General features: G+C 43.8%; 1 long non-coding RNA gene across 1 annotated transcript in view; it reads right to left on the reverse strand.

The window, feature by feature from the left end:
• The window catches only part of LOC141080736 (uncharacterized), a 138,966-nt gene that overhangs the window by 43,960 nt on the left and 72,282 nt on the right, over nt 1-22,724 (reverse strand). Inside the window, exon 2 of the long non-coding RNA XR_012229045.1 lies at nt 3,769-3,834. This is a non-coding gene — a long non-coding RNA (uncharacterized lncRNA). The remainder of the gene's footprint in view (nt 1-3,768; nt 3,835-22,724) is intronic.

The raw sequence follows: 22,724 nt of genomic DNA on the forward strand, positions 1-22,724 counted from the left end.
ATTTGAATGAAATTTTACCACTAACATGAAGTACAATATGTCACGAGAAAACAGTGTCAGAATCACCGGGATCCATGGAAGCATTTCAGAGTTATTACCTCATAAAGGGACAGTGGTCAGAATTGTAAAAATTGGCCTGGGAGTTAACGTGCAAACCACCCATGGTAGTGAAGGGGTTAAAGTCTATGTAAAATGAAAACCGCTGCGCAGATTTGCTGCGGATTTGAATCTGCAGCATGTCAATTCTTTGTGCGGAATCCGCAGCGTTTTTACACCTGCTCCATTAAAGAAATCCACAGGTGTAAAAATGCAGGCAAAATTCGCACAAAATCTGCACTAAATCCGCAGGCAAAACGCATGTCATTTTATTACCTGCGGATTTAAAACAGGGTGGTTTGAACTTTTATATTTTCAAACATTTTTTAAAATATTTTTAAAAGCATTTTTTTCTACTTTTTACTTGCTTCAATAGTCTCCCCAGGAGATCTGAAGGTGCGATCATCTGATCACTTGTGCTACACATAGCAGGGCTCCCTGCTTTATATTGCTAAAATCATTATTTGCTACGAACGCCGACCATGTTCATAGCAGATCAACAGTGACAAGCACAGGAGTCTTCTGCAGACCCCTTGGTTGTCATGCCAACCCATTGGCTCCCCGCAATCAAAACAGAAGCGCCAATGGGCGGGGTTTATGACGCACTTCTGGCGTGATCATGTTAAATGCTGCTGTTAGAGATTGACAGCAGCATTTAACATGTTAACAGCCGAGTGTGGATCGCGATTCCACATGAAAATCAGCTGTCATGTTCCAGAAAAGATGAACATCAAAGGGGGATACACAATCTATGACATAGATTGTGAACTGGTCATAGGTCATGAACTGGTTAATAAATCTTGGTGTAGAAAAGTTTTGTTTAATTTTCTGATAAATGTATGTTCACTGCTTCTTTATGCACTAAAATATAAATAACTAGTACTTAGCAGATGTTCTGGAAATGTGAATAGAATGTACTCAAAATAGTCAGGATGTGTAATGTTCCAATGAATTCTACTGTAAAGTGTATATGTTGAATGTTTTCCAAGCATATGTATTTAGAGGAAAAAATGCAGTGTGAAAATAGCCTGATCATGCAAAAAAAAGTACAGTTTGGGGCCTTTTTGTAATAGGACAAACAGAGACTGCCTCAGTCTGTCCTTTTTTTTTACAATACAAGCCTATGGCAACAGGATGTGACAGGATAGGCATCCTGTGCCATCATCCTGTTTGGAGTTAATAAACTATATTTGGACTAAAACATTGCCACTGAAAAATAATGCTCATATCACAAAAACAAGTCCTCTTATCTGTGTTAGTAAAGAAATAGAAAGTTATGTGTTTCAGAATGCCACAACACAAAAGTGGTACAAGTTTTTGTGATTTTTAATGACAAAAAAAGCTCAATCTCATAATAGACCCAGTGATTTTAGACTTGTCTGCTGTGTACTTGTCAACTTGGAAACTTTGATTCCATCAAAGATTGGTTAAAAGGATTTAAACAAAATCTGGTCCAAAAATGGAAAAAATAATAATGTAAGAGGGTTTCCTGGGACCTACTAAGCAGTAGGTCATTTTCTAGTAACATTCCCCTTAAATCAGGTTTTTTTATTTTTGAATGTTCTATCTCATGATCTTAAACTAAACATGAAGTCAGAGAAGATCCCATCGGCAGCACCACCACCAATCAACTGATATCTGAGGATACATCACCAATATTTTAGTCCCGGACAACAACTTTAACAAATTCATCAGTTTTCATATGTAAACCTCCCCATAGATATTAAGCACCTGCTCGGCTGATGGCTAACTCTCCTGACACCTTCATATACAGGAATGCTCAGCTTGACTTTTGGAAGATACTTATATCATTGTCAAATAAAAGGATTGGAGTGGAAAATGAACAGGGAGAGCCGTGAAGTCCTCTGACCCATTAGATAAAAGTTGTCCAAACCTGCAGATTTTGACAGGATCAGAAAACTTCTCTCTAATGTGTATGAAGACCTGAACTCTTCAAATATCTGAACAGTTGTTTTATTTTAATTATGTCTTTCCATTGCTCCACAAAATGATCTCTGCAAAAATGTAGTCTGTAGTACATGACAGAATGTCAATGAATTAAATTTTCATGTTAAATACTAGTCACATATACTGTATTGATTCATGTGTCTTTAAACTTAAACGTATGTCAATTATCCAGTTATCCCTCGGTTGAACTTGATAGACATGTCTTTTTTCAACCATACTAAATATATATTTGTTTAGTTAAATGAAAAATAGATTAATATATGTGTGTTTAGGTTTTGCATACCTTTTCTTTTTCATATTTTTTATGGATTTATAGCTTAAAAGACAATCATTTTTTTATTGGTTAACAAACAATCTTATACTATAGTAATGGTTAAACATTAAAAGACAATTCTTAAAGGGTGTTCTTTATAGATAGTCATAACACAGAGCTCAGATAAGTTACTACTTATTGATCAGAAGCTTTCCAAATACTACAACAAATTCTCTGACAAAAAGAATTGCAAGTTGAATGATACTGTTCCATCAGAGTATTGTCCTGGACACTTAAAATGCATTCACACTTATTTACACTACACGATTATTTGGAAACTAAAGCCCCCGTCACACATAGCGATCTCGCTAGCGAGATCGCTGCTGAGTCACAAGCTTTGTGACGCAACAGCGATCTCACCAGCGAGATCATTGTGTGTGACACTTCTCAGCGACCGACCCCCCTGCCGGTTATCGCTGATCGTCCTGGAATGGCCAGGACATTTTTTTGATCGCTGGTCTCCCACTGGCCAGCACACATCGCTGCGTGTGACAGGCGGGAGACCAGCGATCAGCGCGCGGTAACTAAGGTAAACGTCGGGTCTCTAAGCGGTGCGCAGCGCTTAGAAACCCGATGTGTACCTTAGTTACCAGCGCGCTGGTGCAGGGAGCTGGTAACCAAGGTACACATCGGGTTTCTAAGTGCCACGCGCTGCTTAGAAACCCGATGTGTACCTTGGTTACCAGCTCCCTGCACCAGCGCGCTGGTAACTAAGGTACACAGTGGGTAACTAAGCGACGTGCGTCGCTTGTTACCCTCCTGTCGCTGGTGCTGATTGCTGGTGAAGCTGCCTGTTTGGCAGCTCACCAGCGATCATGTAGCGACACACCAGCGATCCTGACAAAGTCATATTGTTGTCGGGATCGCTGGTGCGTCGCTATGTGTGACGGGGCCCTAACGTTTCATGGTAGCATATTATCCTGTGTAAACAATGACAGTATATGGACACAGAATGATCTATTGCTAATCAGCCTGTGACATCTGCCTGTCTACAAAGCAATTAAACAACCACTGGTTGGCAATCTTGATATGATATTGAGGCTCAGGATCTGACTAAGAAATTTAATGAGAAGGGTTATGACCCGGTGTTTCTATACAAGGTCCAATAAAACATCAAAACTCTTTCATGTTCGGACCTTTTAAGAGATTTCCAACAAAAACATAGAGAAGAAACAAACAAAAGTGTATATACCGATAATCTCGCAGTATAATGCCAACTCAAATATATTGAGATAGATTGTCTCAAAATACTGGAATACACTGAGAGAAGATAAAATTACAGCTGAATATCTAGCAGCCTACCCTAAATTTATTTATAGGAAAGCTATAAATACTGGAAATTTGGTTTCTACAACTATACAGGAACCCCTCATAAATATAAAGCATAATACCTTATTCCCATTCAGCGCTGGGTTTTATCCGTTCAATGAATGTAAAGGTGGCCACCAATTGCGCCCCTAAAAAAGAATTTCATAAAGGAGATGACAAAGTTATTATTTGGGAATACATAACATACAGCACTACTTATTCTGTATAGAATGTCCACGCAATGAAAGATATCTAGGTTGGATAAAATGCCCCATGACAAAATGAATAGGTGAACATTTGCGCAATATAAAAAAGAAATCCCATTACTTGGCCCTATCAAAACATTATGCTGACCAACATGGGGACTCATCTTATGGTACACAAATATGAGTAATACAAAAGGTACAAGAAAGTTGGTGAGAGGACAATTACATTAAACATATGTCAAGGGTTGAGAGCCAATGGATTTTTTAATTAGATACTTTGAAACCTAAGGAGTTAATTAGTGAAAATGAGCTATTTGCATTATAACAAATACTTAACAACCAGAGCACATGCATGTGTTGTCATACTGCTGGAACTATATAATGACTGAACTCACCTACTGCAATCAACCCTGAAGAAGGAAACCGCCGTTTCCTGAAACGCATTGGTTAGAAGTTTGGCCTACACTGCGATCTGTACTGGAAATGTGACATCACGCTACACGGCAGTCTGACAGCAGAATATACTCACCGCCTGCTTGCTGAACAGTTCCTTCTCCAGGCCCAAGCATTCTGCCGGGGCACTGCCTGCCAGGTGGCTGCCATACTGAGAGCATGGACAGGACTCTAATCCAAGTATTATTGGAATCTAGGGTGAACCATAAGGTACTTACCTTGCAATAGGAGTATACTGATTAGATAGTACCAGTAACCAATAAGGTTGCCTATAGCAACAAATGGTAGAGAGGGACTACATATATGCTCACCATACTGGACATATACTGAATTTTGCCCTTTTATTTACTACAGCAGACAACAGGTGGTAACAACCACAGGTGGCAAAAGTTTGAAAAAACTGGTATCTGTTTGCTACATATAAACTATATATGGCAACTGAACCTGATTATATTAGAGATACACTATTGTGTGCATTTGCCCATTGATATCAATAGGGATATATAACTTGCACATGGATAATTTCTTTATAACGGACACACCATCTTGTCACTGGATAATATAGCATTAATAACTTAAATATCTCATCTAGGGCAAGTGCACTCAGTTACTTTAATTAATGCATGTCTAGGAACAATTATGAATGGCAACTAATCCTAATTTGTGTATCTCTTTAACCTGGGTATCTCTTAATAGATACGACAATTGGTTATTAGAGTGGTATATAATAACGTGAATTTATCTATACCCACTACAAATAAAAGTATTTCATTATTAATATTATTACCCTATGTCACAAGTGTGTTTCCCCTATAAAAAAACACTAATGTATGCAGTTGCCCATTGGCCTCATTAAACTTGCAGATGTGTGATTTCCTTGTAATGCACATACCAACTTGTCACTGCACAATATAGAATTAATAACCGATCTACCTCAACTAGTGCAAGAGCAGTCAGTTGTGTTATTTGGTGCATACCTAGGGACAAGTATGTATGGAAACCAATCTTATTTGTATATCTTCTGAATTTGAGCATCTATTAAAAGATATGGCAATTAGTTACTAGAGTTGATATATAGTAGTATGCATTTATTTATATGCACGGTAATAAAAGGCATTCAGGTGATATTTTTGTACCCTATCTCAGAAGTGTGTTTCCCCTATAATGCACATATTACCTTGTTATAAAGTTTAGAAAAATACAGGTGCTTCTCACAAAATTAGAATATCATCAAAAGGGTAATTTATTTCAGATCTTCAATACAAAAACTGAAACCCATGTATTATATAGAGTCATTACAAACAGAGTGATCTATTTCAAGTGTGTATTTCTGTTTATGTTGATGATTATGGCTTACAGCCAATGAAAACCCAGAAGTCATTATCTCAGTAAATTAGAATAATTTATAACACCAGCTTGAAAAATGATTTTAAAATCTGAAATGTTGGCCCACTGAAATGTATGTTCAGTAAATGCACTCAATACTTGGTCGGGGCTCCTTTAGCATCAATTACTGCGTCAATGCGGCGTGGCATGGAGGCGATCATTGTATTTTTTGTGCAAAAGTAATAAAAAATAAATAAAGCCATAGAAATGTGATATTGCCATAACTGGGATGACTATACAAGAAAGTTAACACTTTATTTGTGTAGCATGGTGAATAGTGTACATTTTATAAACAGTGTCAGAATTACTGTTTTTGTTTTTACTCTTTTTCATACGAGTTAAAAAAATAATTTTGCTATTAGGTTATATACACTCCAAAATGGTGCATTTGACAAATGCAAGTCAAAAAAGTAGCCCTCATATGACTATATGTTGCTGATAAAATGAAAGTAGTTATGGCTCCTGGAAAGAGACAATAAAGAAAGAAAAGAAAAACAGGTTTTTCATAAATGCCCAAACTGGCTACAAGGACCTAAATTAACATCCTGGAAAGGGGTCTATATGTGCCAAGTTTAAATACCGTTGTCAATCCCTGATAGCAGCATTTAAATGGACACAGACCGATGCCCACACCCATCATCTCTTATCAACCCCCTGCAACACAATTGCGAGGCACCAATAGGTAACTATGGCAGCCGGGAATCTGTTGAAGAACCCCCCCCCCCTCATCGCAGTCTCATGTGAAGCTCAGCCTTAGACTTTTTTCACTCAAGGAAAAAAAAGGTTTTTTTAAAAAAATGCAGTCATAGCCAAAAGTGTTGGCACCCTTGAAACTGTTTCAGAAAATGAAGTACTTCACCAATATCATTATTGCAATTATACATATTTTGTTAAACATGTGCATTTCCTTTGTGTGTATTGGACCAACACCAAAAAAAACAAACAACTGCAAAAAAAAAAAGGTAAAGTGGATATAATGTCACACAAAACTCCAAACATGGGCCGGACAAAATTGTTGGCACCTTTCAAAAAATGTGTGTAAACAACTTTGTTTCAAGAATGTGATGCTCGTTCAAACATTCAGAGACGTTGACTGAATCATTGCATTGTGAACTGTCTGAGGACTTGAGAAACAAAATGTTGAAAAACATCAACAATCTCAAGGTTACAAGTCCATCTCCAGAGATCTTGATGTTCCTTTGTCAACAATGCGCAACATAATCAAGACGTTTACAAACCATGGCACTGTATCTAATCTCCCTGCACGTGGATGACAGAGAAAAATTGATGAAAGGTTGTAACGCAGGATAGTCTGGATGGTGGATAAGCAGCCCAGGTCAAGTTCCAAATACATTCAAGCTATCCTGCAGGCTCAGCGTGCATCAGTGTCAGTGTGAACTATCCAGCAACATTTGAATCAAATGAAACACTGTGGCAGGAGATCCAGAAGGACCCTATTGTTGACAGAGCCATAAAAAAGCTAGACTGCAGTTTGTCAAAATATAAGTAAGGGTACCGTTACACCTAGCGATGCACCAGCGATCCCGACCAGCGACATCGCTGGGGACGGGGATCGCTACTTACCTGTCAGACGTGGCGATCCTGCGTCCTCCTGCCCGGCTCCACGCGCTGCTCGTTGTCACAGCAGGAAGCGCCGCAGGAAGTGGACGACGAGGAATGGTCCAGCAGCTTCTCGCACGATCAGCGATTACCAGCGGGGGAGCCGTTCGGAGGTAAGTATCACATGCAGCGATATCGCTAGCAATATCGCTGTAACGTCACAAAATCGGTGACTTTACAGCGATATTGCTAGCGATATCGCAGTGTGTAACGGGGGCTTAAGTCAAAATCCTTCTGGGAAAGCGTCTTGTGCACAGATGAGACCAAGATAGTGCTTTTTGGCAAAGCACATGATTCTACTGTTTACCAAAAACAGAATGAGTCCTACAAAGAAAATAACACAGTACCTACAGACAAATATGGTGGACATTCAAAGATGCTTTGGGTTTGCTTTGCTTCCTCCAGCACTAGGTTTTGACTGTGTGCAAGGTATTATGAAATCTGAAGATTACCAAAGGAATTTGGGTCGCAATGTAGTGCCCAGTGTCAAAAAGCTGGGTTTGCATCCTAAGTCATATGTCTTCCAACAGGACAATGACCCCAAACATACTTCAAGAAACACCCATAAATGAATGGAAACAAAGCGCTATAGCGTTCTCAAGAGGCCAGCAATGAGTATGGATTTAAATTCCATTGAACACCTGAGATCTTAAAATTGCTGTAGGGAGAAGGCACAATTCAAATATGAGACCTGGAGCAGTTTTCAAAAGAAGAGTGGTCCAAAATAACAGTTGAGGGGTGTAAAAAGCTTGTTGATGTTTATAGGAAGCAATTGATTGCAGCTATTTATTCCAAAGGGTGTGCAACAAAATAATAATTTGAGGGTGCCAACAATTTTGTCGGGCCCATTTTGGGTGTTTTGTGTGAAGTGACGTCCAATTTGCCGTTTTAGTGTCTGTTTTTTGTGTTGTTCCAATACACACAAAGGAAATGAACATGTTTATAATAAAACATGTGTAATTGTAAGAATTTTCTAGTAGAAAAACTTAATTTTCTGGGACAACTTCAAGGATGCCAACACTTCCGGCCATGACTATATATTTTTTTAATATAAAACTTCAACTCACCCTATTTTCCCCCCTTGAAATAAAAAGAAAAAAAGAAACAAACATATATTGTATCACCACATTCATAAAAGTTTGATTTTTTAAAATACGTACTTAATTAACCAGATCGGCCTGTGCCCTAACCTCGTCCCCTGTTCCTTGTGTGGCCAAAGTCTGAATGTGTATGCCGTATATAAACCAGTATCCAAATCTACTCCTGTCTGTGACTCCATGTCCACAAACCACATGCGCCACCTGCGTGTTTGACAGTTTGCTTAGGCCATTGACCCCGCTGATGCCCACTGGCCTTTCGCACTTGGAGCTATAACAGTTGTATTGTCAGCCTGAGTAACAGGAAAAGAAATTGTTACACCTACAAAGCTAGATGCCTGATTAGAAGCCCTAACATTTGCTGCACCAGCCCAAGTTACAGCCCCAGCGGCCATGCCTCTTTAACCTGCAACTTACGCTCCTGTAGTGGAATCCGTCCCATTTGATCTGCTACAGTCCAATAAGGATCTGAAGCAGTGCTGTGGGTTCTTAGAGCAGTGCATGCAGCACTATGAATTTGTGGGTCACCATTTTCTTTCCGATTGGGCTAAGATGGGATTCCGTATGTCCTACCTAGCAGGAGATGCCCAAACATGGCTTATTCCCCTAGGGGAGAGAGGATCCAGTGACTTCAGAGCTGCAAGCTTTCCTGGGGGCCTTTCCGAAAAGGTCTTTGATGAGCCGAACCTCAAATTTTCTGCGACAACTTCCCTTTCCAGCTTTCAGGAGCAGACCAAACGCATGTGAGGATACTGTCATGTCTGGCTCTGTCGTTCCAGAAACCACCTGTTCCCCAGCCTCTGCAGACGGCGGGTCATTTGGAATTCATGGAGGTCGATAGTGATTGGCAGGCTGAGCAGCATCCGGACTTTTGTCATATGAAATAATTGTGGTATTGCTGCGGTTGTGTGGAATATCCCGGCCGTCTTTGTCCTGAGTAGTCTGTAACATTCCAAAGCCTTGGGTTGGCAGGAGAGGCTGCCCTTGGTGTGAGCGTTCCCTCTGTGCCTATGACTGTGACTGTATCAGTGGCAAGTAGAGGCTTTGGTTCAGCAGGAAAGCTCTTGCTGCGAGCCATGGAGAATCGATGTCAGAAGCTCGAGAATCCTGTTGGGGTGTTGTCAGGTGAAGGACAGGCCCTACCCAAAAGCATTCAAGTCATTTCTGAACAACTAGAGCTGATGATACAAGCATTGCATACGGAGAAGATTGCCTTCTATGTGCTGTCTGGTTTATTCCATCCACTTTTCTTAGGTCGTCCGGTGCGGAGAACGCAAGTGTCTGTTGTAGTCTTGAGACCCCGAGAAGTGCTTTGTTAGGGACAGTGGAGTCACAAGAGGTGTATGGTCTCTAAACTTCCTGTTCACTCAAGAGTGTTGCCATCTTCTCCTCCAGGTCTGCTAGTCGCCAACTCAATGTGTGCTGGCGTCTGTGAAGGAAGTGATGAGGAGGCAATGATCTGTTCCTCCCGCCTTGAGGACCTGTCGTCTTGGAGACCAGGCTGAAGATAGACCCAGAGGAGGTATCTTCGGTTTCTAGGTGGTTGGTTTACGAGAACGTCAAGGAGGTGGCATCTTCCAAGTCTGCACAATTAACCAACCAGAGCACATGCAATGTTCCTGGTACTACTCCTGTTTCATCCTACACGGAGGATTGTTTTATGGAGAGAAGCATCTTAGTCGTGAAGATGGTTTCAAAGTCATAACTTTTCTTCTAGCGGACTGGAGAGATCATTTCCCTGAAGAGATGAGGTGGGAGCCCATGAAGATGAGTCAGGTCCCAATTCCTTGCGGGCTTGACAAAGAGGGGATGTAAGGAGGGGTACTGTAATGCTAATGCTGTCGCCCCTGAATGGTTCCACTTCCCCCTCCATGCAGGGATGCTGGCATACTCACCGCACTGGCTGCTCGGCATGATCCTTGGCCTGCTTCCTGTGTCTGTGAGCGCCGCACTTTCTGGTGGCTCGCTCCGCTGCTCTTAAAGGGGTAGCACACGCACATGGTAAAATGCCCCAGTCAATAGCTAGGAGGCATCCTGCACAAAAGGCTCCCCCTCCCAATAGGGAGTTGCCTCAGCAACTGAATCATTTGTGAGTGAAGTGTGCTACTAGTGAGTTGTTTGGTCTCTGGTCCTTGTGTAGCTAGGTCCTGAATCCGAACGCTAGGTCTGTGTGTGACCAGTGACTGAACCTCATCCCCTGGTCTGTGTGTGGCCAGTTCCTGAACCTCGTTTCCTGATTGGTGTGTGGCCACGCCTGAACCTCATCCTCTGGTCCATGTGTGGCTAGAGTCTGAAACTGCTCCCCTGGTCCTTGTGCGGCCATGTCTGGACGTGTACCTCGTATATCCAGACTTCTAAAATCAGTCTCCGAATCCAGTCCTGTCTGTGACTGGACTGGATGTGAAGCCGGACACGTCTAGTCTGAATGTGGCTGGAAATATGCAAGTCACATTCATGCAGTCACATGACCATTCACTACCGGAGAATCGTGACAGCGCGCACTGTGCACTTTTACAAGTCTGCAGTAACATAGAGTGAAAATTCCAAGCTTGGCCAACCCCTTTAAGAATCAGTTTTGTTCTTTCAGGCTATCCTGTTACTTTCTCAAGATACCCTTCACTCTATATTAGCCACCTCATCACATGTAGCACTGAAGTAATCATTCTCTCTAGCTGCATCAATTTTGTCACTAGAACAAGACTTTTTTCATGAATTGTACCAATGAAAATCTTGAAGTACTCAGTGCACGTTATTACCATTCATAGTGCTGAATAGTTAGTCATCATGAACAGATGCACAAAACTGTTACAAAAAATGTAGCACTGGGAAATATAATAGTACTAGTTTATTACTATTTTTATAACAATGCCCACAAAACCAAGGCCTGAACCATTTAGCATTTTTTTTGTATACAATTGAAAAATATATAATTGTGTAAGTATGAACAAGTTTACATTTAAAAAAAAAATTGCTGATTCACTTGTGTTTTCATCAATAGATGATTTACCGTTCTGCTCTATAAATTTAAAATGACATTTATATGACTGAAGAGGAACCATCAGATGTCTAGAGAGCAGAAAAGCTAGATTGATCAATTTCTTGCCTTCATAAAGAACCAGGAGCGCTAAAGAGGTAATCCAGCAACTTATCACCAATCCACAAGAAAAGTTATGTGTCTGACTGCCTAGCATACAGAGAATAAATAATGCAGCAGCAAGCAAGCACAACGGTGGCGCCATTTAAACAAGAACACATCCAACTTTCTCATTATCATTGGAGGTCACAGCATTGGGACCACCCAGCCATCACTTTTTCTCATCATCATCATCACTTTAGCAATTACTCATATTCTTGAAAAAGCAACAAAGTAAAACTAGTGTCCTGGAGGATGCTGAGCGAGAAAGTATAAGGCCTCTTTCACACATCCGGTGTCAGGGGTCCGGCGGCGTGCGGCGAAAAGCCGGGCCGCCGGATCCGGCCTGCAGCGGTGACACCGGATGTATATGCGGCGCCTGATGCGGCTTGGAGGACATTTAAAGGAGCCGCAGCACCGGGCGTCGAGAGAGCCAGCCGGAGAGAGATCAGGAGGCGAGAGAGCAGCCAGAGAGACGGCGGGGGACGAGAGAGCAGCCAAAGAGAGAGTGGGGGACGAGAGAGCAGTCAGAGAGACGGGGGGACGAGAGAGCAGCCAAAGAGAGAGCGGGGAACGAGAGAGCAGCCAGAGAGACAGCGGGGGACGAGAGAGCAGCCAGAGAGACAGCGGGGGACGAGAGAGCCAGCCAAAGAAAGGTATGGAGCGTATGGAGAGAGAGAGAGGGAGAGAGAGAAAGGGAGGGGGAGAGAGAGATGCGCGCCAGGCACTTGTGGGGTTAAAACTCATAGTGCCCGGGCATGCGCTGTTGAAAAAGCCGGTCCGGCGCTGCAAAAAAACGTTGCAGCCAACGTTTTTTGCAGACGCCGGACGGCGCATGTTTGCCATTTCCGGCAAAACCCGGAGGCGCCGCATGTCCATCCGGCACGATGCGGCGATCATTACATTCTATGTGAAAAAAACGGATCCGGTTTTCACAATTTTCGCCGCATCGTGCCGGATTTAAAAAAACGGATGTGTGAAAGTAGCCTAAGCGGGATGTCAGAACAATCCAACCCAATAAACTTGTTATATGGACATGTTGCTCTCTGACAGATAATACCATTCATACTTTTAACTATGTAATCTGTTTCTTCCCGATGGAAAAAAATAGATGTTATATTGTTTATGCAAATGAGGCTTAAGTGCTGTAGGTGTGATCAGAGCACTTTCCAAGCCTTTACCTTCCCATTGAATGCAAGGCTCTGTCCATCCTTCCTCTGTTTGGCTGACAGCTAACTGGATGTCTGGTCATGCCAGTGAGCTCCCAGGCAGAAGAAGGTGGACTGGATGAAGAATAGAGCAAGGGTGGTAGAAGCTTGGGAAGTGCTTTGACACTCCCGTAGCCTTTGCCTCATTTGCATATGAATTATAACAGCGATTTATCAGTCATGCAGCAATACACTGCATCAGTAAATATATGTGTGAGAGTAACATGACCATATAAATAGTTTGGGAGGTTAAATACCTCTGACAGATTCCATTTAAACAAATGGCCAAATCACTTAATTGCTTTGGCCGTATAAACAATTGTGCAGGTAGGATTGTGCTGACAGATTCTGTATAAAGGTAATGTCGACCTTGCCATCTTCAAACAGTACTGTAAAAAAAAATCTTTGCCAACCAGAGTTTATTAAAACAGTAATAAAATGTCCTTCAACATAACAGCAACCTGTTTTATTCAGTATTGTAAAGCACAAAGCCTTTTCATATACTAGTTAGTAGCTGAATTACCATTAACTAGCACATGAGTACATCAGTCAACATTATGTTTATCAGCGGGCCTGCATGATTAGGATGTTCTGTACTACTTTATTTCTCATAATAATCCAGACATGAGAGGACCTGCCAGTACAGTCTGACTCTATATCAGTATGTAAGCTACACCACGATAACTGTCTGCTGGAGCACAAACAATTCTAGGTTACAGTTGTGATTGGATATGCTTGAAAAATTAATATTTTTGTGACATTTTAAACTAAAGCCTGTAAGTCCACTGACTTTAAGAGAATACATCGCTTCAGTAAGAAGAGTGGTGTGTATCGCTGAAGGAGGAATCAACAACTATGGGACCACCATATATTGGCAGAATGAGGTCTGGTGTTTCATTCCAGAAAATAGCAAACATGGCCTTAATCAGACGTCCATGAGTCGCGTATATGTTGTGTCACTATTTTTCACAGATAGAGCTCATACCAATAATAGTCTGTGGGGCTGTTCACATGTCCGTTTCGAACTGAGTATCAAATCAAAATTACCCATACGAGTCTATCGGTCAGAGAAAATCACGGACAGCACAAACATGTCATCCATTTGCTGTAGGTGATTAACATTTTAACGGATAGGAGAAGTTTTGCAGTTTTTTTTTTTCAATCAGTGGAAAATGAAACACTAAAGGCTCACACAAACATACTGTATAAATTGGACGAGTGCAATGCAAGAAAACATCACATTGCATTCTGATCAATGTTAGTACGAGTCCGTGCTCATCTTGCAAGTTTTCCTCAGAACGGACTGAGGAAAAAAAAAATCATGATTTTCTGCCTGCGAGAATCAGATTGCACTCGCCAACGCAAGTCAATGGGTGCGTGAAAAAAATTGCGTGGCACACAGACCATGCTTGCACGGTGAGTTTTTTATGCACACATCTCAAATGAAACCTGACATTTTATCAGCCAAGTACAGGAAAATCACAGAAACATCAAAATAGAATACAGTGGGGAAAAAAGTATTTAGTCAGTCACCAATTGTGCAAGTTCTCCCACTTATCAAGATGAGAGAGGCCTGTAATTGACACCATAGGTAGACCACAACTATGAGAGACAAAATGAGAAAACAAATCCAGAAAATCACCTTGTCTGATTTGGCAAAATTTATTTTGCAAATTATTTTGGAAAATAAGTACCGTATTTTTCGTTTGATAAGACGCACTTTTTCCCCAAAGTTTGGGGGGAAAATGGGGGTGCGTCTTACAAAGCGTAAATGACTTACCGATACGGTTGGTCTAGGCCGCAGGCTGGGATGAGGGGGTGTCCGGGTGCCCGGTGGTTGCTGGCCGGTGCTGCGGGTGTCTCCGGTGTCCAACGGTGCTGCATGGATGTGCGGCGCTTGCCCGGGGCTCTACCAATATTTTCTGACAGGCCAGAGCCCCGGCACTTCCATGGTTCCCTGTGCTGTGGATTCTGGGAATATGGCTGCCGCCGGGGGCGGCGCATGCGCAGATGGTGATCTCGGGACCAAGATCGCAAGAGATGAGATTTCAGCGACATCTTGATGCCGAGATCTCCATCTGCGCATGTGCCGCCCCCAGGTGGCCATATTCCCGGATTCCACCGCACAGAGGAAACCATGGAAGAACTGCGGGGGGGCTCTGGACTTTCTCGAAATGTCGGCAGAACCCCCCGCAGCACCAGACACCCCGAGCAGAGCTACATACACCCGTAGCAGACCCAGGGACACCTCGGGCAGGAGCGTCGCACACCCCAGGAAGCAGAATTGCACATCCCAGGCAGCAGAGTCGCACACCCTGGGCAGCAGAGTCGCACATCCTGGGCAGCAGAGCTGCACACCCCGGGCAGCAGAGCTGGGGACACCTGCAGCACACTGCACATCAGACACCCCCTCATCCCAGCCTGCGGCCTGCAGCATCACCCCACTCCTGCCTCCTCCAGCAACGACCCTGGGACCCCGCTTCACCGCAGCCAGAACCCCCAGAAAGCAATAAAAAGCATGGATTATAAGATGCACCACCATTTTATTTAAAAAAAAATCCTATTTTTCTCCTCAAAACTTGGGGTGCGTCTTATAATGCGGAGCGTCTTATAAAGTAACAAATACGATATTTGGTCATTAACAAAAGTTCATCTCGATATTTTGTTATATATCCTTTGTTGGCAATGACAGAGGTCAAACGTTTTCTGTAAGTCTTAACAAGGTTGGCACACACTGTTGGTGGTATGTTGACCCATTCCTCCATGCAGATCTCCTCTAGAGATGTCAATTATCTCAAGTACACTTGCACGCAGTTTTTGAAGGAACTCAACAGGGAGATTATTAGTTGAAGAACTAACCACAGATATTCTGTGGATGTAGGCTTAGGCCTCTTTCACACATCAGGTTTTCGCCGTCAGGCACGATCCGGCTCTTTTGACAAAAAACGGATCTGGCAAAATGCAATGCAGGATCCGGTTTCCCCCCAATTGACTTGCATTAGCGCCGGATCGCGCCGGATGGCCATGCGTTTCGTCCGGCTTTCGCCGGATCCGGCAATGTGTCGCAATCCGGCGTCTGGAAAAAACGGCTACTGTAACGTTTTTTGTCTCCGGCGAAAAAGCCTGACCCGCTGGATCCGGCGCGTCCGGCTTTTTCACACAATGAAAGTCTATGAGCGCCGCAATGTGCCTGATCCGGCGAAAGCTGGATCCGGTGGCCGGATCCGTTTTTTTGGGTCTGAGCATGCTCAGTAGCTCTGCCCACAGCACACATATATAAAACCATGACAGTGGGACCCTCAGCCACACCCAACATGCCACCCAAGACAGGAACCAGCCGCAGGAGAAGGCAGGAGACAACTTCACCACCATCAGCACCACCACCCCAAATGGAGCAAAGCGACCATGCAGAACAACCGAAAGGGAGTCCACCAGCCGATGACAGACGGTAATTATCAAATACCCCATTCCTCAAAACTAGGGCCATGGAATATCAAGATATTCATTGGCCCTTTGTTTCTCTTTATTCAACAGCCGCCCAAGAGATGCAGCAGCAGCAGCACTGGCAGCAGCAGCAGCACCACCTACAGGAGTGGAGCCTGGCCAGCAGGAGGACACCACATCTTCTTCTGGGAGCCCTCCCTCGCATCGTCAGCGTTTGACGGTAAGTTTTTATTTCAAAAATCCATCATCTCTGTAACATATGTCTATTCACTGGCTTTTATTTCAAAACAGGAATCACAAGCTGAAGAGGGGCTCCCAGAAGAAGAAGGAAGGGGTGGACAGACACCTGGAGTGGGCTCATAATTGGTAAGTTTTTTTCATCAAACGCAGAAACACAACATCACACTACACACAACACATAGAAAACAATGTACCGCAGACATCACACAGCAAACAAATGCCAACATCCAAACACATAAATTTTTTTTCTTTTCTTCTCTAGTCTTCCCAATCTGGTGCTCGGCCAAGAGGTCCTCGCAGTGCCTCCCAGGGTCGTCAGCGACAGCAACGCGGCGGTCACCAGCGTGTAAGTATAATATTTAAGTTAAATTTTGGTACACTTTTTATTTCATGTCTTAAAGTGTGGTGCCTAATTTTGCTATTTTTCTATTTTACTTTAACAGCCTTCACAGCGTTCTCCCGACTCTGACGGTGAGGATGGAGGAATTGATGTTGACCAGCTAATCGATCTCGTCAGAGAAAGGGAGCCGCTATGGAATATGGCTGACCGCCGCCATTCTGACCTGATAGTTACCCGACGGCTCTGGGAGGAAATCTGTTCGCTCCTTGTGGACCGCTGGGAGGACCTCGATGCTCCGGCCCAGATTAAAGAGCGTAAGTATATACAGTACCGCTTGATGTAAACCAGTGTTTCCCGAACTCCAGTCCTCGTGGTCCCCACGGATCATGTGTTCAGGATTTCTATTTACTATGGAAATCATGAAAACATGACCCCTGGGGACCACGAGGACTGGAGTTTGGGAAACACTGATGTTGTATACTAACCACTTTGTCCTTTCTCGTTTAAGGGGAGAGAATTGTGAAGCGGTGGCGGTCTGTGAGGGATTGTTTCAAGAAGGAGTTCAAGAAGGAGATGCGGGCCCCGAGTGGATCTGGAGGACGCAGGAGCAAGTACAAGTACGCACGAGCCCTGTCTTTCCTCCGGGATACAATGGTCACCAGAAGGTAAATATTACACACCACATGTAAAAAAAAAATGTTTAGATGTAACATTTTTTTTTCAGCCAGGGCCATGCCATGTCACTATTTTAATTGTTTATTTTTCTCTTTATTCCACAGCACGGTGAGCAGCACTCGGGAGCCTGCACGGTTGAACTCTTCTGAGGCGATCCCTGAGGAGACCGGCACCGAGGGACACTTCGACCCCCCTGGTTCATCTGCACCTTCCCAGCCTTCCCACACATTCGACCCATCTGTCCCATCCACCAGCGCAGGAGCATCGTGGCCGACAACATTACATGGAGCTGCTGGTGAGGGGATCGCTTTCCCTTTACCCCACCCTTCTGCCCCTGCCACCTCTAGTACACCTGCGGGTACTGGGCGGCAGCGGCAGAGGAGTCAGGAAAAGACTTAAGCGCCAGAGTTCTTGCATCTGAATGCATCTTTCCAGAACTGTCTAAAAGTCTTGTCAGAGCAAATCTCCGCAGGCTTTCAGCAGATCAACTCCAGCCTTCTGGAGGTGAAGACACTTCTGCAAACCATGCATTCAGAAGCAAGATCTTCGCCAAACCACACCTTTTTCAGGTCTGTTGTGGAGCGCATGAAAACGCTCTCTCCTAGCCAGCAGATGCATGTAATGCATTCGTGCCACCGTGCTCTCCAGCACATTACCTCCCAACCTCCTCCTCCCACCCCAGTAGTTCCTCCACCTGCACCCCCTCCAGCCACTTTCCCTCCTCCCCCTCCTATTACATACCAGCCACCTCCCCAGTACCAGCAACCTCCCCAGGACCAGCAACCTCCCCATTACCAGACATCTCCCCACTTCCAGCAACCTGCCCCATACCACTCTTTCCCTGTGCCAAACTCATTCCCCATACCACTTTCCATCCACATCATCTGCTCCTACAGTCCCTGCCCAACCCTCCACTCCACCACCCACCACCTCTTCTGCCTCCCACATGTCCACCCATTCTCTAGCTTTTCCCACACCTTCACCTCTAACTGTTCCTTCCCCACCACGATCCCAGTCCTCTCTCCACACTCCCAGTGTCGAAGTGTCCCGCAGCCCCTCCAGCAGTATTTCCACCCCACACTACACAAATTTATAAAAATGTGTGTATTAAATAAATGACCAATTTTATGGTTTCAAAGGTTTATTAAAAAAAGTTTATTTAAATTTCAAAAAAGTTTTATAAAAAAATTTTTTTTTCAATAAAAGTTTAATTATTGTTTTACACTGGTTGTCTGTCATTTCTTTCTGCGGTGACATATATGGTACAAAAAAAAGGTTAAATACAGGGTATTTAAAAGGTAAAAAGGTTTTCAAAACCAGGTATATAACTGTGGGTAGAAGGTAAATAAATTTTACCTTTTTGCCACCGTTGTGTTCCTGGCTGTGTTTGAAGCAAAGTATTTCACCTAAAAAGTTGTGTATCTTGTTGGTGATTTCCTAACAATGTACACAACTTTTGTTAAAAGGTGAAATACTTTGCATAAAACACAACCAGGTACACACCTGTGGCCTAAAGGTAAAAATAGTTAAACCATGACAAGATAGCCAACTTTGGTTGGCAAAGGTATATACTGTTGGTACAGAAGGTACACAGTTTGAAAATTTGAGAGTCATTTGAGCGGCCATAGGCCCCAATATCAACAGCAATAAATTTGTATTCTGCGTCAGCGATGGCCATGAGGACAATTGAAAAATATTTCTTGTAATTGAAATATTCCGATCCCGATCCTGCTGGCTTCACAATGCGGATGTTTCCCGTCCACAGCGCCCAAGCAGTTCGGAAACTGACATATCTGTAGAAACTTTTCAGAAATTTCAATCCACCTCTCTGTTGTGGGCTCTGGTAAAAACTCTTCAGCTAAGGAGTCCCACAGTGCACGGCATGTGTGCTTCACTATTCCAGATATGGTGGAAATCCCGAGTCTGTACTGGAAATGCAGTGACGAAAGGGATTCTCCAGTTGCAAGAAATCTGTGGGGAATTAAAAAACAATTAGTTTAAAATCACAGCATTACATACCAAAACTCAGCTATAACACTTGGAGATACAAACTACCACCAACAAGATTGCAGTGAAAGTGTGCTCTAATGCGAGCATATCCAATAAATGTAGCTTACCTTAAAGTCACCATCAGACACTCTGCGGGTGAAACAGAGAAGCGGCAATAGGTGTCCGATTTTCTTATGAGGTGTGCAATGCGCTCCACCAAGTAATCAAAATTCTCCATTTTCATCCGAACATATCCAAAAAATTCTCCGGGTTTCGTCTAAGGTCCATGCAGAGTGTAGAATAGACCCCACGCGTCATTCTCTTGGCTGTGATGGGGTGGATCCACAAATGTTGTCTACGATGCCTGATGCGCTGCTGTCTCGCTCTCTCCTTCTCCAGAACAATCACCCTCAAACGATTCGCCTGTGCTGTAAAATCCGCGAAATTCATCAAAATATTTCCAATCTAAACATCCATCTTCGCCAGTCACTTGCTCTTCTCTCCAACCTGCACTTTCTCCTCTACAACCTGTCAAAGAAGGGCTGTAGGAACACGGTATATATAGTTTTTCAGTAGCCAATCCCGTTCGGAAGGCCACAAGGGGCCTTTTTAAAAACTGGATCCGGCGTAATCCGTCGAAAAACGGATCGAAAAACGGATGAACCGGATGAGACGGATCTGGTTTTGGCTGTCATGCGCAAGACGGATCTGGCAGAAAACCGGATCCGTCACATCCGGTTTTACAAAACATTTGCTGGATCCGGCGCTCCGGCACGACGCCAGAACGCGCCTGACGGCGAAAACCTGATGTGTGAAAGTAGCCTTACGGAAATCCTTCTGTTTCTTTATGAAAGCTCACAGACTTAAGAATTTTGAGATCAGAGCTCTGTGGCAGCCATATCATCACTAGGACTCATGCCACGAATGGTGTCTTTGGAAACGCTCAGCACCCTGATCTTAGTCAGACATTGTTTTTATTGTTCTTTGTTTTCTTGTGCATGAGAAAAAAACTATTTTTCAACAGCGTGCCGCATCCAATTTCCATTCATTTATGGTTGGTTTGTTTTTACCAAAATTGGAAGCTTCTTCAACTAAGTAGTTAAATAGGGAGACAGAGATGTTATCTGAGTACCAGACATTTTTTCACGGACCAAATCACTTGGATGGGTAAGTTTGATCCACTAATTGGGTCAAAAACATATGTCCCTGTTTACTGGCAGACATCGGACCCCCCCAAAAAAAACATCTATGTGAACCTACTGTCTATAGACTATATTTGGTAGGTGTTCTAATCATGAAAATCCTGGATTGTACACGTATGGGAAACACAGACTTCTGAATGAGGCCTAAGGTATTTGTTACGCCAGTTGTAATGAGCAGCGATGGGCAAACCTGAACAGTAAAGTTCAGGATCCTGAGCACGGATTTCTACAGGACGTCTGTGTTAGGCCTGGGTCAGACTTGCGAGTGCAATGCGAGAAACTCGCGTCTCTCGCCTCAATAGCCAGCACTGCCGTCAGCACTCTGGACCGGAGTGTGCGGCTGCATGTATTTCTAAGCAGCTGAATGCTCTGGTCCGAGTGCTGGTGGTCATGCCAGGTATTGATGCGAGAGACTCGTGTTTCTCGCATTGCACTCGCAAGTGGGACTCCGGCCTTACTATTCGTCACCCAGAACATCGGGTGTTTCCCACGCTGTCATCTGCATGACAGCACGAGAAACACTGGAGGCTCTGATTCGTGCAAAGATGATTACTGCCGGTCAGAGAGCTGCAGTTCCCACGCTGTCAGATAACAGCTGTGAGCAAGCAGCTGTGACCGGCAGTAAAAAGGTTATGTTTGGTCACATGTGTCGGCTGATGAGAGAGTACTACACCCATCAGCCTACGCTTGCGGTCGCTGATAAAAAAATTAAAATTATGACATGGGGTCACTTCTAATTTTGATAACCAGTGTAGGGAAAACTGACAGCTGTGGGTTGCAAACCTCAGCTGTCGGCTTTGTCATGGCTGGTTATCAAGAATAGAGGGCTCCTCATGGCATTTTTTAAAATTATTTAACTAATATAATGGCGTGGCGTTTCCCCATTTTTGACAACCAACCAAGCTCAAGCAGACAGCTGGGGGCTGCTGTTCTCAGGCTGGTAAGGGGCCATGGATATTGGCCCCCAGCATAAAAATAGCAGCCCGCAGCCTTCCCACAAAATCTATCAGATGAGCCAATTCTGGCGCTTTGCCCGGCTATTGTGCTGTGGCAAGTGGGGTAATATTTGTGGGGTTGATGACCCTTTGTCATTTTTTATTTATAGTGCAGGCGCTGGCTGATGAATAACCCCATCAGTGGCGCCTACTCTCGCTGTTATCAGTGGAAGCATGTGTAGGCTGATGGTAGTATTCTCTTATCGGCCGACGCCGGTGACCAGAGGTAAACTATTTACCGTCGGTCACAGCTGCTGACTCACCGCAGCTCTCTGACTGGCAGTAATGATCTTACCACCGATGAGGCAGTGTTTCTCTCAGTCATGCAGAAGGCAGCGTGGCAAACAAGGGATGTTCAGGCCCCCCATTCATCTCATTGGGGGTCTTGGTACTGTTCTGGTAGCCAAACTGAACATTTTGTTTTAGATGTTCCCACGAACCTTCCAGACTCAAACATCCACTAATAATGAGGAGCGTGCAGGAATAGGAGGCACCAAATTCACTTCTAAAGGAACTCAATGCCTCTTACCGGCGCCACGCACCTTGCCAGAACATTACTGCAGTCAGGTTACCATAACCCTTAGATCTCATCCAATTTCTCAGAATTGCGGTGATCTTTTATCGCACACACCAATACACGTGTCACTGTCCCCTCAGTGTTTGGAAAGCTAGAACTATGGGGTCATTAATGCCATTCTTAATTTCTCATATGAAGCCTCAATAACTTTATGACACAGTCAGTGTCATCCCTGCATCAGGGAACTTAGGTTTAGTGCCCAAATGTGATAATAGAGGTACTAAACAATGTATTGCAATTTGTGCCATGTGGGGAAAAGCATTGTGCCTCCCTGACAGAACAATTATCTGCTCCAGTACGGTGACCCCTCCGCCTGGACACAGCTGTGCCTCCTTCATGGATCGAGCACTGCCTGTACTGTTTGTATTGAGCTCTCATTTCCACCTCAGGTGATTGCACTAATCTCCTCACCAGGGAGCTGAGGTGAGAGCTCACCCGCCGGCGTACTGCTGACAGCGCGCTACACTGGCCGCC

The sequence above is a fragment of the Dendrobates tinctorius genome, unplaced genomic scaffold (genome assembly GCF_039654945.1).
Source record: "Dendrobates tinctorius isolate UK_male_01 unplaced genomic scaffold, ASM3965494v1 ptg000004l, whole genome shotgun sequence".
NCBI classification, from domain to species: Eukaryota; Metazoa; Chordata; class Amphibia; order Anura; family Dendrobatidae; genus Dendrobates; species Dendrobates tinctorius.